A 12,766-nucleotide genomic window follows, 5' to 3' on the forward strand; every position below is an offset into this window, starting at 1 on the left:
ATGTGGTGTCGCTTAGACGCCCGACTGTGGCATGCTGTTATTTATTTTCTTTATAAGCCATTTATGTGGTGTCGCTCACACGCCCGACTGTGGCATGCTGTTATTTATTTTCTTTATAAGCCCTTTATGTGGTGTCGCTCAGACGCTCGACTATGACATGCTGTTATTTATTTTCTTTATAAGCCCTTTATGTGGTGTCGCTCAGACGCCTGACTGTGGCATGTTGTTATTTATTTTCTTTATAAGCCCTTTATGTGGTGTCGCTCAGACGCCCGACTGTGGCATTTCTCTTTGTTTACTAACCTTTCGAGGTGTCGCTTCAGACACCCGATCGGTGCTTTTTAATATTAATATGTTATTGCATATTCATAAATAACCTGCTTGCATGCATCAGAGTTTTTATTATTTTTTGTGACTGACGTCGTGAGCATAAAATATTTCAGAACATCGTTGTTATATTATACCCGTGTTCATAATGTTTGCGAGTACATTCAAAGTACTCACTGGCTTGTCCCTGGCTATTGTCTTGGCCAGATTTCTTGCGTGGAGAGGAGCGACCGTGATGACAGCCCCGGAACCTAAGCAACGGTGAAAGCAGCCTCGCGAAGATAGGAGTTAACCTGGTCAGATGTTCCTGTGGGAAATGGAGTCCCATAGACACTGATGATTCACAACCCGCTTCCGCCATCAACCACTAGAAACCATTTGTTGTACTCACAGACCAGAATGGTCTTGTACTACATATTTTGTGTTTTGCTTGGAATTTCTGTATCAAGTTGGTGCCTCATCAGCTAACAGTAATCCTGGGGCTGATGAGCACAAGGGCCATTTTTTGGGAATTAATACCCGGAAAACCGGTCGCCACAAACTTGGTATCAGAGCCAGGCTGACCATTGGCTAATCCTATCTTAGCCAGGTCGAAAAACCTAGGTAAGCCAAACCACCAGACCTTAACCAAAACCCAGCCAAGCTTCTCGTGCAAGATAGCCACCCAGTGACTCCGACACTTTTGGCAGTCGGTGCCCAACCTATCAACCTAGCATGTCGATCACGCGCCAGTGACCGATGCCTATATTGTTTCATTCGCAAGCGTGCGAAGGAAGACTTCGTCCCCTTTTTCTATAAAAAGGACACGCTCGCCTCAACCCAGCACAGCACAGCCTCTACCTCAAACCGAGCCATAATGCCTGGCCCCGTCGTGCACAATGAGACCACAGCAACCAACCTTGGAGGTTTTGTGACCATACTCGCAAACCTCACCCGTCGTGCCTATGCGTTAGAAGAGCCCCCAGAATATGTTGTGTACCAAGGACCCATGGGCGGTGAGAGCCATCAATTCTGGGCCACTGTGCACATCTATGGTAGGGGTCTGTCGCCAGAATGCCCCTACAGGTTCACCGGAAGGACAACTTCCTTCGAGCCACAAGCCATCCAGCTAGCTGCTCGAGAGGCTATAGTTCAACTCCGGCAGTTGTCGCCCAGAGTTAACTATCGCTCGTTCTACTACTAACCCAGACGCGAAGGGTATGGTAGACCACCCCAAGTTGCCAACGGAGATCACGAGACGGATCCTGCATTATTGCACCTAGTGCGCTATGTAGGTGCACTAGAGGCACTATTCGATCAAATCACCATTGATCTGATCGCAGCTCATGGAGAGCTGGTTCGTCAAGCCCCAGCGAGACGAGAAGACGAGCCTGACGCCGACAACCCAGTCGTGCTGTTCGGACACCCGATCGAGACCTTGAGGTCAGCCCCGGGCATCAACCAAGATGCTTTGATGACCCCAGAAGTGCTTCGTCGCCTTTTGGGAGCACACTCCAACGGGATTGTGGCCAACAATCCCCGTGATGGTCATCATCGCTACCCCGACCCTGCAGTTCCTCCACCATCTCCGGCTAATTCCAATGGTGAGACCCGTGGAGAAACCTCGACATCCACAAGGCATGCCTGTTTGGATATGAACGAGGTACACTAAGTCACCCGAGTAGTGCCGAATCTCAGTGTATCCTCGGTTGTAATCGCGTGATCTTGTGCATAAACGCAGCCTGTTGTTGTGTCTTTGTTTTAGATAGTAACGTTGCATATTTATGTCAGCACGCAGTTGCATATTTTTCCAAGCACAGCTACCAAGACCACCCCAACAAACCCCACAGTGATACGTCACTTTAGTGAGGTATGTATCCGTGGCTTTGACCTCGACCCTTGGAGCTAAGCTGGCAAATTTATTACCTTCACCACGGTAAAATAACCCAGCTCCAGTGCTATATAAAGGCCACCTCGTGACCTTGCCAAGCACCCTCACCTTGTGCACCATTTCCTGCCATGCCAAGCCCTAGTATTTATCTGAGAACCCCAGATGCAACCCCAGGTAGCTTTGTCAAAATATTGTGGGATTTTACCTGCAGTACTATGGGTTCTACCCAGCCACCCCAGTATGAGCTGTTCAAATCGAGAATCACCCAGTCCACCTCGAGATATTGGGTAGCAGTGCACATCCCTCCCGTAAACCCAAACCAAGACCCAACGGAGGTCTCCTTCGTGGGGAAATCTATGCCGACCCCACATATGGCCATAGAAGCTGCTGCATACGAAGCGCTTGCTCGCCTTCGATTCGCAGTACCCTATGCCAGCGAACGAGGGTATTATTACTTTCCGAGCCGTGCAGCACCCGGAGAAGTAACATCTTTTCCCGGTGGATGATTTGAGAGAGACCCAGTACTGGCCAACCTGGTCCAGTACGTCATCGCTCAAGAATGTTTGACCCAGCGAGTAATGGGATATCTCCAGAGTCCCGCGGATTTAAATCCTCAGATCGCCATTAGCAGATCACTAAGGCCTGACCAGGAGAGACACATTCACGGCTGATCAATCCGCTTTCCCCGATAGAAGAGGAGTGCATCCCAGTACCAGAGACATTTTCTCGGACCCCGTCCAGTTACCATTTGCATTATAGACGTCGCTGCTATGTTTATTCTTGTAACTTTTACTTATGTGTTGTAACTTATGCGTGGTACCCCGAGTTTGTGCGGCGAGTAAATTATTTAGTTTCTATTAATGTGAGTAGTTCTGTTGCGGTTTGACTCTAATATATTACTATTGTTCTCTCGCAAAAAAAACCCTGGAGTGAGATTTATTTTTCCTTGAGTTGCCGCATCGTATATCTTCTCACGACGTGGATTATTTTTATTTCACACAGCACCACGGCAGCAGACTCACAACCGCTCGAACTCATACTCTGCTTGCAGAGACATGTAATCGTGGAATATTTGTTTTTCAAAACCGCTCATAGCAAATCTCGAGGACGAGATTTTTTCTTAAGGGGGGTAGTGTTGTGACACCCCATAATTTTAACCTTGTTTTATTAATTAAAATTTTGCCTAGAAACTAAAACTTTATTTTCTGTATTCCCTTCTGATTTCAGAACCATTCTTTTCTTTTTGTTATGGAGTTTTACCCCTAGTGAAATCTTTTCAATCATTGTCGGACTTATTTTTTCCTCTCAAATAAAACAATTCTTTTATCAGTGGGATTATTTGCATAATTATTTTCCCTGATGCCTTATTTCTGTAAAAATGATTTTTCTAAGCTTCAAGGCCTCTTTTACACTGCAACCCTTTGATAAATTCTTTTAAAAATTCCACCAAAATTTAGAGAGGTCATGTGATGTTTATAAAACACTTTTATGCAAAAATATATTTCATTACCTGGATATTTTGATTTCTACACCAAGTTTTCAAATCTGGTCCAGAGGACAGTTTTGCACTACAACCTATTTAAATATTTCCTTAAAACTTCTACCAAAATTTTGGGATGTCAACAGGAGTATATTAATCAACTTTTTGCAATAACCTAGTGATGTTCTTTGGAAAAATTGAGTGAACCATCCTCATCTTCATTCTGGTCCAACTGGATGGATTGTACTACAACTATATTTTAACTTGCTCCTTTTGCTGTGATTCCTTTTCCTACTTGTAGCCCTTCCTGCTAGAATCTTAAGTTCAAGAGGTTGGACTCATTGGAGCAATTCTAGTACATGCAATCATGCCCTGTTCTTTCTGTAAAAAACTGAACTTTTGCAAAACTTGCACTATCAAGTTTCTCCTTTTGGCAAACTAACCTCACCACCCTCTCTTTCATCTAATGAGACCCCACTCTGGAAGATTTGACCACTCCAAGAAATGCCTAGGTGCATGTGTCATTCTATCGAGCACCTTGAGAGCATGGACAGATTTGGCATGAATTTTTATTTGCACTATGAACTTGGTCTCCTGACCAAACCACCTTGTCCCTTGATCTTCCCTCTATCACTAACCTAGCTCTGTTGCTTGCCAACCTCACCCGAGACCTCTAGCATGCCCTGGCATTTTATCGAACACATTCCGTGCGTGCTCTGGGCGCGAGCAGAGCACGCGTATTGCACGTGCCGCGCTCGAGCCGACACGTCGCGCCCCTGGTTTTTGCCCGCTCTGTAGCGCCACGCCACGCACTCCCCTTCTCACCGCAACACGCCAAGCCACCCTGACAGCCTACAACGCCGCCGTCAGGGCACTCTTGGCGGCACGCCGGCGTCCGCAGTGCGCCTCTGCTCGGTCGGTGCCACCCAAGCCACTAGCGCTCGCCAGCTGCCCCCTTAAGCATCTCCAGCTCATCCACAGCCTCGTCCCCTAGCACACGTCGCCGCCACGTCGCCATAGCTACAGAAAGACGGTCGCCGGCAACCTTATCCCCGACCGCCGTGGAACCGCCTTGGCGAGCCTATTTAAGGAGCCCCGAGCTCAACCCCGCACGCAGGCAGCCTCCCACCATCCTCCTAGTGCTCCCGTTGCCGTCAATTGAGGGGAAAGAGGCCGTCTTCACCGACTCCGGCCAGTTCGGCCACCGCCGCCTCCCGGCTCCGTTCGGCATAACCAGAGCCTCCCCGGCCCTCCCAACACCACCAACAGACTCCACTCCATCTTGCGGAGCCGCCCAGACCCCCAGCTGCGACGGAGAGCCACCGAAGCCACAAATCCACTTTACTCCCGACGCCGCCGGCCACCGCGAAGCTCGTCGCCGGCGATTCCCTCCATCCCCGACGACCCTACAACCACCAGAAGGACCGCCCTTGATCCGCGGATCCATCCCCGCTCTCAGCTCCCCGCAAGGACCTGCCGTTCACCGGCGACGATCGCCGGAGTCCCGCACCCCGCTCGGGCAGAGGAACAGGAGGGAGGGCGACTGGTCAAACCTGACCAGTGGGCCAGGCAGGCCAACTGTCAGTGACCCAGCCCCGCCACCACGTGTATTAAGTGGAGGCGCATTCTCAAAGTACGTCTTCGACGTGCGCGTATATTCGAAACGTTTTTCTTTTTCTGTTTTATTTTAAAAACAGTTTTTGACCAAAACTTTGACTGAGCTTAACTTTTTAAATACAACTCCAAATGAGTTGATTCTTTTTCCTACCTCTCTCAAATATTTTATAGTTTATTTTAAGATTTATTTCAAAAAAATTCAGACAACTTTTTGGTACTGTTTTTGAAACTATATATTGATTCAAAAATATTTTAAATAGGATTTTGGAGAGAGGAGAAAACTTTTAAAAGTTTTGGAGTGCACCCTGCCTTTCCACACACTAAAGGCAAGCATTCTGAACCCTGGCATAATATTTTGCATGCATTGTTTGACACGATCATGACACCACCTCAATACGTGGAACTCGTTATTTTATGTGGTGATGTGATTGTTTGCATGAATGTTTATTGAAAATTTTCTTGCTGTTGGAAATGGACATGCTTGTGATGATGATCATCCTCGTATGCCTTTCGTGCCTACCGAAAGGAAAACAGGAAAGTCTCTATCTTGGGTAGACCCGAGCTTGTCCCTAGTTCCTCATCGAGACGAGTGTGTCCGGCATGGCATGAGGGGTATGATGAGTGGTGACTCTGTCTGTTGGATGAAATATATTCGTTATGCTAATCATACAGGGAATACTTAAAACCTCCTTAGTCGACCATAGATCGAGTCCTGTTCCAGCAACCCCCATACTTGTTTCGTACTACCACTCGTCTCTACAACAAGTAGAGTACGGTTCAGTAAGTTGTCAACCTCTTACTAGCACACATCATACAGAGAGGCCATGGTGGAAGATATCGGTTGTAGCTGGTAGGCAGGCCACCTGGTCTGGGGGCATGGGTGTTTCCGGTTGAGACCGAGAGGGGAGGCCACCCCTTAGAGCGCGCAATATAAATTTGATCCCATGCTATGCGAGGTTGTAGCCTCCCCACTTAGAGTTTTGCTTGACAGGTGTCGTGGGTGATTCCAGACACTGGTAAGTTAAGCTGGTGTGTGCAAGTTAGGTGTGTTTTCAACTAAAAGGCCGTAGACGGAATTAGTCTCGATGCACTAAAGGAATCCGTTACTCGTGGGTAAAGAGTACACCCTCTACAAAGATTAAACCTATTCTAATAGCCGTGTCCATGGTTAAGGATTACAGTCTGGGATGGGTCAAGTGTCGGTCTTATTGTCGGTCTTCGGAGGAAAAACTGTTAAACTAGAACATGGATTGTGACTTGTGACTTATGATGATTATGATTATTATGGACTAACCCCTTTATATTATTTGAAATATTGAGTATCCCTGGGATGGTTTTACCTCCTGGATATTCACTATATTTATTTACTTTATAAGCCCTTTATGTGGCGTCACACAGACGTCCGACTGTGGCATGCTGTTATTTATTTTCTTTATAAGCCCTTTATGCGGTGTCGCTCATATGCCCGACTGTGACATGTTTTTATTTATTTTTTAAGCCCTTTATGTGGCGTCGCACAGACGCCTGACTATGGCATGCTTGTTATTTATTTACCATATAAGCCCTTTATGTGGTGTCGCTCAGACGCCCGACTGTGGCATGCTGTTATTTATTTTCTCTATAAGCCCTTTATGTGGTGTCGCTCAGACGCCCGACTGTGGCAGGCTGTTATTTATTTTCTTTATAAGCCCTTTATGTGGTGTCGCTCAGACGCCCGACTGTGGCATTTCTCTTCGTTTACTAACCTTTCGAGGCGTCGCTTCAGACACTCGATCGGTGCATTTTATTATTAATATGTTATTGCATATTCATAAATAACATGCTTGCGTGCATCAGAGTTTTTTATTATCTTTTGTGACTGACGTCGTGAGCATAAAATATTTCAGAACATCGTTGTTATATTATACCCGTGTTCATAATGTTTGCGAGTACATTCAAAGTACTCACTGGCTTGTCCCTGGCTATTGTCTTGGCCAGATTTCTTGCGCGGAGAGGAGCGACCGTGATGACAGCCCCAGAACATAAGCAACGGTGATAGCAGCCTCGCGAAGATAGGAGTTAACCTGGTCAGCTGTTCCTGTAGGAAATGGAGTCCCATAGACACTGATGATTCACAACCCGCTTCCGCCATCAACCACTAGAAACCATTTGTTGTACTCACAGACCAGAATGGTCTTGTACTACACATTTTGCATTTTGCTTGGAAATTCTGTATCAAGTCGGTGTCTCATCAGCTAACAGTAATCCTAGGGCTGGTGAGCACAACGGCCTTTTTCTGGAAATTAATACCCGGAAAACCGGTCTCGACAGAGTTTGCGGCGCACTGGGAAGAAGAAAGAGTGGCGGAACGGAAGCGCTGCGGAGAGCTGCTGCGAAGAAGAAGAAAAGGGAGGTGGCGGAGTGAGGGCGAGCGTGCGAACGACTGCCGTTTCCCCTCACCGCCCCTACTTATAGCCTCGCGCGGCGAAGCCGAGGAGGCGAGGCCGGGGGGTCATGGGATTAATTGCGCCCACTCCCCCACAACCCATGATTATCGCGCCATCATGGCGAGTGGGAACCGCCGCCGGAAGACGTGCGGTCGGTTCGGGCCGCAGAAGATCCGCGCGCGGGCCAAGGCGTAGAAGTGGCGGGCCCCGGCCTGCGGCGGCGTCCCGTCACGCGCGTGGGCTGGCAGGCCCTTCCAGCCGAAGGGTGCCACATGGCGCGCGGTTGGCGGGCGGTCAGCCTGCCGCCTGGCTAGCGCGCCAGCTGGTTCCCGCCTTCGGATTTCAAGGAGACTTCGCCGAGAAGGCACGCATAAGAGAAGCCGGCTCCTAGCTGCCGGCTCTTCGGGATAGGAAGCTGGCCGAGCTTCTCGATTCCCCCTTTAGCCGCGAAGCCCAACCAGCTTCGAGGACTACTGTCGGAGTAAATGACCACGGGTAGCCTAGCCGGCTCCCTTTGGCCCTTAGAAAAAACAATGGGCTAACCAAACCATGAAGGGCCCAAGACACGGGGCCACCTTCTTCCGGCCGGCTATCTCACAGGCCGGCTATCGGAAGGCGGCCCGGCCATAAACTCTCTTGGAAGACGCCACAATAGGGCCGTCTCCCAAAAGCCGGCCGCAGAAAGGCCGACTCCAAGAAGCCGGCCCAAGACGATCGACTCCAAGAAGCCGGCCCCTGGCAGGCGGCCATGGGTCGTGCCCTAGAAAGTCTGCACCCCCATAACGATGATGGGACAGGGCGTGGCTACAGTGGACCCTGCCACCCCCGAATCCCGGAACACGCATGGCTACAGTACGCCGTACGGGATGGCCATCTCCCTTTCGGTGTGGCACTGTTGCCATGCAGATCATGACACCCTCCACGACGGGCTGCCAGTACGGCCCATAGGCGGCAGGCCCCTTCGGTCAGAGAGACGCCCGAAGGCGTCCTGGCCTCCCCCAGCCGGCCTAAGGCATGGCCGGCTTCCTATAGCCGGCTTGCTCCCCTCCTCGGGGCGCACGCACCATTAAGGAGACAAGACAAGGTAAGGCTACAGTGAGAGCCCACAAGGCGGCGATATTGTAGCCATGCTTACCCCGACAAAGCCCTCGTCATCAGAGGCGAGGCAACAGTGACCAGCCCCCGACAAGACCCCCAAGCGGTGGGGCTGGCCTGTCGACCAATGGGCCGGTAGCCAGCGGGACCCACCAGTCGGCGGGCCCCAGTAGCCGGCGGAGAAGCCGGCGGACGTAGACGCTGACGGCTGGGACCCGCGCCCAGCCGGATTACCATTGTACCCCTGGGGGTAGGCCTATATAACCCCCCCGGGACACCCATGCAAAGGTTTGATCTCATAGAGTTTTAGACACCACCATAGGGAGAGAAGAGAGCTAGCCTTGCCCTTCTTCCTCCTCCCACCGAACAGCTCAAGGAGCCTCTTGTAGCTTCTTATCGATCTAGTGATCATGCGGAGACCCCGCAAAGTAGGAGTAGGGGTATTATCTCCACGGAGAGCCCCCGGCGTGCATGTCTTCGCCTTATCCCATTTCCAGGCACCGGCGATATCTTACTGACTCCCACAATGATAAGCCATCCGTTGGCATATGTCGCACCTACCGCCCGACACCACACATATATTCCTCTCCATCTGCTGTCCGGTCCAAACCCTAGCCACTTCACTAGAGTCCCCTCCACTTTCCTCCGCCACCCAAGCTCCCGTCCGGCGATCTCCAACCTTCTTCAGCATGGCGGACAACGGATCCGACAATGACCTATACCGATCCATTGACTGGGGTGTCGTCCTGTGCGTTTGGAGGAGGCAATGGCCATCCGCATTGCACTCCAACGCTCCCCGGGAGGATAGCACCCGACCGACGGCACGATTTGTCCGGCGCGAGTCCATTGCGTGGCGCATCGGGCGCTCGAATCCTCCTGCGCTGGATAATTGCGGTCCTCTTGGGAGACTTCCAATCTCCATTTCCGCATCACCAGTCCGCTGGAGTACGAGTCCTACTGGGACCGGTGTGCCTGCCATGGGAAGGAGAGGATGAGGGCGGCGGAGGCCCGCCTCGCTGCCGACATGGCGGCGGCGGAGGCAGTTGATGCGGCGGCGCGGGCGGCTGCAGAGAAGGAAGCCATCCAGGCCTGCATTATTAAGAAGCGGCAGCGGAGGAACACACGCGCCCTCGACTGAGAGCAGAATCGGGCGGTGCATGCCATGGTCGGAGTGCCTCCAAAGAGGAGAAGGATGACATCGACGGGTCGGACAACTCCGGCTATGAGCAGATCCGACTCGATCTATACTGCGTCTTCAACCGCTACTCCGGGAGATGGACAGCAAGGGCGCCGGGAAGGGCAAGGACAGTCATGGATGATCTTATAGTCCATAGCTAGCATGCAGATTAAACATGTCAATTCTTGGTAGCCCGATGGCATGTCCTGATGTAGTAGCTGGACGATGTGTGTAATGCATCGTTTACGTAGTTGCATGAGTTTATATGGATTTGAGGTATGTTAATTGAGGTATCCGGCTGTGAGAAGGGGAACTTGAGGAATGACAGTGTCCGTGGACGCGTTCGTGGGCGTTTGAGGGACCACACTTGTCAAGTCTGACTATAGATGCTCTAACGGGTATCCAACTTCTCTTGTGGCCTTTTATCAAGACACAAAGAGCCTGCACAAAAGTGTGAACACATGACAGGATGAGCTTCCATTGGCAATCAACATTTGTACAACTTTTATAAGTTGCTTTTGCAATACGGACCAAAGATTTGCCTCATCTATTAATTATAACCAGATTTTCATGAAATGATACCAAAAATACAAAGAGAGTTACTCCTGGAATTCACATTTCACAGTACATCGCAACTATGGTGATCTCTTGTACTCTCCTAGCTAATAAATATATGATCGGGTTGCCCACGAGGGGTATGTCGAACCACTACGAAAAATTATCTATGCCGAGGACCGGGCCCTCTCTCTAAGTTGCTTGGCTATTGCTTCTTGGGCATCCCTGTAAGTTGGAAAGAAGCCCCCTACCGGAGGAGGTATTGGGATTCTTGTGTCACAACCCTTGCATGGATATTGACCCTCTGTGAGAAGAACTGTCTTCAAGTCTGGAGCTCGACCCATAACAGTACTTACAAATAAAGTGTTGCTCCAGTAGGGGCCTAAAACCACCTAACTAGAACTCTTTCAATTGCCACTTGTGACAGCTTGTGAACCCAGACAACTTCCATGAAGGTTCCACTCTCTGAGCACCAAAACATCTTATTCTTGCTTCATCACCCTCCTGGCATGGATGTTCAAACATCTGCATTCAACCAGCAATACCTAAATTATAAGGGGTTATGGTAGGATTGTAATCAAAGCCAAAGAGACTACGATGGTGCTTTGAGTCAGATAGACTTGTACACATTCTAACTAAAAGTTGAAAAGAATGAGTAGAAGTACCTAAACATCAAATGTCTCGACAGATGGAGCAGCTTCGATGAGATTTAATGTCCATAATAGGTCAAATTTTATAAAGATACCATGGATGGTCAGCTTTCTTAGCTTGTTGAATGCAGTGCATAGTTGTTTTCCGTCTGGTTGCATCCAAATCTGATGAACAAGAAAAGAGAGGTAAAAATAGAATAATTGTACATCTGAATGTCATAGATGCAAGTTATGTGCGCACCAGGTTAGTCATTTGCTAAGTAATGGGATGCTTCCTGGAAATTATAAATTGTAAATAAAAGCAAATAACATGGTGAAGTAATGAACCAGCAAAACTAGAACAATCCTAGTGCTAGTCCAACATTAAGTTCGAAATAGCACACAACCACAATATAACAGCTATCGGCTAAAATTACCTTTTCTCCTCGAAAGTTTAAGGTTAAAGTATGTATGTTTGTGGCATCGTCTAGAACCTGGCTTAAAGTAAAGTCTTGGTGAATGAGAGTTGCATCACAGACGAGGGATAATTCCTTGAGTGACGGGACATAATCAAAACACAAGGGGGCCTCATAAAACAACCAAGCCTGCCAACGGACCCGCTCTAGTTTTAGAAGGCATAGCACCTCGGCTATTTTCAACCTGGATAAGTAGACTTCTTGAACTCTGAGATTCGAACGTGGCGCATCGATCTTCCATACAGCACAGTCCCCGGTGTTGTAGTGGTCCAGAAGAAGGTGCAGCAGTCGAACAAAAGGTGATTCATGTCCCGTTCGGCCAAGCAAACATTTTGTAGATGGGGCCTTGTGAGGCAACGAAGAATGCTAGGAAAGGCACTGAAAAATCCATCCATATCCTGAGGTTGCTGCACCATAACCTCGTGTGCGGAGTCCTCTGGCTTCTTCTCAGTTAAAATGGCGAGTTGCAAATCTGTTACCATCTCACTGTCAATGGTGTTGCAGACCAGCAGGCCGATGTCATGCGAGTAGTTGCCGGTGAGATAGAGCTCAAGGCATAGCTTTTTAGTGGTGTGTTTCCTGCGTGGATGAGCCAAGAATCTGCTATTAGCTCTCACCAGAGACGCCATTGCTTGATCAATGTGGCATGCAGCTCCTTCGCATGGGGCGCTAAGGAAGTCCATGGCATGAAATTTGAGATTACGAAGTAACCACACAAGTTTCTCCACCGCGTTGACAAAATGCTACTTCTTGCTGCCGTGGCAATGTCGACTCTCACCAAGATAGAGATTAAGATGTCGTCGGTCAGCGCGCTGAGCCTATCTTCCACACATTTCTGCAATAAGAATATATCATCCATGAATACAGTCTAGTGAACATGTTTTAAAAAACTACGGTTTTAAAACGTTTGATGTGTTTGACATCAACAAACACCACAGTTCTATAAACCATAGTATGCCTAACACCATGCTCTTTTTAGTATTTGAGAAAGAGATCTCTCAACCTCTGTTTTCTAGTAAACCGAAGTGAGAAAAACTGTGGTTTTTAGAAACTGAAGTATGCATTGCCGAGGTTTTAGATCACTATGGTTTTGAAAAAACGGTGTCACCAAACT

General features: G+C 49.0%; 1 pseudogene; it reads right to left on the minus strand.

Annotated features, from left to right (window-relative positions):
- Positions 1-11,453: 11,453 nt before the first annotated feature.
- Positions 11,454-12,511, minus strand: LOC123039040 (uncharacterized; annotated as a pseudogene).
- Positions 12,512-12,766: the final 255 nt, after the last annotated feature.

This window comes from Triticum aestivum, chromosome 2B, assembly GCF_018294505.1.
Source record: "Triticum aestivum cultivar Chinese Spring chromosome 2B, IWGSC CS RefSeq v2.1, whole genome shotgun sequence".
NCBI lineage: Eukaryota > Viridiplantae > Streptophyta > Magnoliopsida > Poales > Poaceae > Triticum > Triticum aestivum.